We start from the raw sequence: 3,215 nt of genomic DNA on the forward strand, positions 1-3,215 counted from the left end.
CCCCCCCCCCCCCCCCCAAACGACATTGCCTCAGGCGGTGAATACCATAGGGATAGCCCAGGTTATATCTGTTTAATAAGTGCAAAAAATACCAGCCAGAAATTCACTGAACTTCATATACCCTCTGCTTGTGCTATATTGAAATACCAATCAGAGTTATCTACCCTGCCCATGTCCCTCCTCTGTGGACTACACAAGAGCTATCATGATGGGGGAGGCGTTCTGTAATCCTAATCCACTTCTGGTCTAAGGGTGACCACTTTGCTCCTCCATAGACACAGTAGAGTGATTGAGCGTTGTCACCCTAGGACAGGAAGTGTGTTACTGGCAGGATCACCGGGTAGAAATAAAGGGAAAGCATCTGAAATAAGAGAAGCTGTGTAAACACAAGTTTGCTGCAATATATTACATTTTAGTTCCGGGGTTTCGGTACAATTTAGGAGTAAATGGGCAACACACCTCAATGAACATACAGTATGTGTGAATGGGCCCTTAAACATTCATGACTCGGGTGCAGCCTTCCCCCCCGCTAGGCTCCGGGGATTCTTCCTTCCTCGTCATCTATGCCGTCTTCTGTTTTTCTGAAGCCTAGAGCGCAAAGCGTGGCGGTGTACCGAACAGGCAGTGACACAAGTGATTTATCTGTTCAATTCTTTGCCCTAAGGTCGTATTTTTCAAGGGCTTACGGGAAAAGCTGCGTCAGCAAATGAAGCCACTCGTAGTGAAAAGTGAGGAAGCTGCTTGGTGGCTCGGTTTAAAACGGGTTGTGCCGGGCCGAATACACACAATCCAATAAAATTGTCATTTGGCCGTCAACATCGGCAACGCTGGTCAGTGTGTTGATCTCTGCAACTGACTTTTGTTTGATGCATTTTGGTGATCTGCGATGTAAGAGAGCCAAACACAGAATGCACACGCAGCTAGAGCCTTACCCCCCCTCACACTGCTGGCTCTGTCTCATTGGTCAGCAATAGATTTCCTTTACTGACCTGTATCAGCCCCCTGTGTACATACAACTGTTTCCAGCATGTAACTCAAGAAAGGAGCCTTCCCCTCCTACTCACACCCTATTGGCTGCCCTCTTGTTTTCCTCCAATAGGCTCCTTGTGATTGTTATACATTGTATCTCTTCCGGCTTCCTGTCTCTATCCTGTCCTGTCTTCATCTATCCCAGTGATTGGTAATAGTGAATATCATTTCATTCCTATAGACTGTAGAGAAACAACTGGATTGATTCATCAATGGAGCAAACTGCTGTGATTGGGAAGGAGCCGTCCGCTGCAATGAAGCCCGGTTTGGCACAGTTGCGGCTTGCAATGGGAACGGTACATTGCAGGTGCGCGAAACCTGAGATTGTTAGTTCTCTAGGACTGTTAGCGGGGGTCCCGGATCGGAGTGCAGTTCTTTAGGACAGTTAGCGGGGGTCTCGGATCGGAGTGCAGTTCTTTAGGACAGTTAGCGGGGGTCCCGGATCGGAGTGCAGTTCTCTAGGACTGTTAGCGGCGGTCCTGGATCGGAGTGCAGTTCTCTATGACTCTTAGCAGGGGTCCTGGATGGGAGTGCAGTTGTCTAGGATTATTAGCGGGGGTCCTGGATCGGAGTGCAGTTCTCTAGGACAGTTAGTGGGGGTCCCGGTTCGGAGTGCAGTTCTCTGTTCTTTAGGACAGTTAGCGGGGGTCCCGGATCGGAGTGCAGTTCTTTAGGACAGCGGGGGTCCCGGATCGGAGTGCAGTTCTCTAGGCTTATTAGCGGGAGTCCCGGATCGGAGTGCAGTAATCTAGGACAGTTAGCGGGGGTCCCGGATCGGAGTGCAGTTCTTTAGGACAGTTAGCGGGGGTCCCGGATCGGAGTGCAGTTCTTTAGGACAGCGGGGGTCCCGGATCGGAGTGCAGTTCTCTAGGCTTATTAGCGGGAGTCCCGGATCGGAGTGCAGTAATCTAGGACAGTTAGCGGGGGTCTCGGATAGGAGTGCAGTTCTCTAGGACTGTTAGCGGGGGTCCCGGATCGGAGTGCAGTTCTTTAGGTTGTCCGCTCTTCAATGATCATGTGGCGAGCCCGAGGTTTACAATGACACATTCTTGTCCCTCCGGCCTATATGAAGATTTTGTCCCTCTTTCCCCCGGCCGGCGGACGTTGATGAATGGGTGTAATTCCCTTTAATTGCGCTCTTGTTGGGTTCGCAGGCTGCCGTCCCGCTAAGCTCATTAACCTTGTAATGATGGCGCATCCTTCTCTCCTATAAAATCTCCCGTCCTGCTCGTCCCCGCTCCGCTCCTTCATCTTTTAGGGCCCTTCACTCTCAGTGCATTAACATCTCAATGGGGCTTTAAATGTGCCTCAGAGACGCAAGTGGGGTTTGTTGTCTTAAAGATGATAAAGTTTGATCTGCTTATATTTTGCCTTCCCTGGGTCCAGTGGCGTGACAACGGGGGTGCTGCCCGCACTTGGGTGACACCATTGCAGGGTCATTTTGGTTTCACCCCCTCTAAAAAGTCAGGCACTCGGCCATGGACTGAGAGCCCGACAGTGTCAAGAGAGAGGACGGGACCCGGTGGCATACCTCATCCCGCCGGGTGATTGTCCCCTCCTCTCTCTGCCGGCGTCCATCATCAAGATGGCTGCCGGCTGGCGTCAATCAGATGGCCGTGCATGCGCGATTTACGACACGGCGGGGTTTTGCCTCCGCTCCCTCCTGTAATAAAGACCGGTCACTGCTGCTCTCTCTCCATGTGCAGGGTGAATGGTCTTGTCTCCGCCCCCTCCTGTAATAAAGTCTGATCACTGCTGCTCTGTTTCCTTGTGCAGGGTGACTCGTCTTGTCTCCGCCCCCTCCTGTAATAAAGTCTGATCACTGCTGCTCTCTCTCCTTGTGCAGGGTGACTGGTCTCTAGTTTTCTGTAGTAGGTGGGGCTACTGGGCCCCTCCCACAGCTCTGCTCTCTGCACAGGCTATGTACAGCACAGTGATGATGTCACTGCTGCATTTACAAGGTGATATCTGGGTTTGCAAAGGCATTTGGTGCATTGATATGATTTCTGGCTATAGAGGAATATTTTTAGTTCAGCTCTTCCCTTCCGATCCCAAAACAAGACGCCCACCTCTGATGTGGAGCCGCGGCAGGGGACGCACTAAACGGCACTTTACGCCCCAACCGTGCTGCTTAATACCTCTGCAGCCTAAATACAGAGCCGCTTCCCCGGCCCGCCTGTGGGGGG

General features: G+C 51.8%; 1 protein-coding gene across 1 annotated transcript in view; it reads left to right on the forward strand.

The window, feature by feature from the left end:
* The window catches only part of SETBP1 (SET binding protein 1), a 175,627-nt gene that overhangs the window by 56,853 nt on the left and 115,559 nt on the right, over window positions 1–3,215 (forward strand). The window lies entirely within an intron of this gene.

The sequence above is a fragment of the Nanorana parkeri genome, unplaced genomic scaffold (genome assembly GCF_000935625.1).
Source record: "Nanorana parkeri isolate BGI_ZX_2015 unplaced genomic scaffold, ASM93562v1 scaffold1051, whole genome shotgun sequence".
Classification (NCBI taxonomy): Eukaryota; Metazoa; Chordata; class Amphibia; order Anura; family Dicroglossidae; genus Nanorana; species Nanorana parkeri.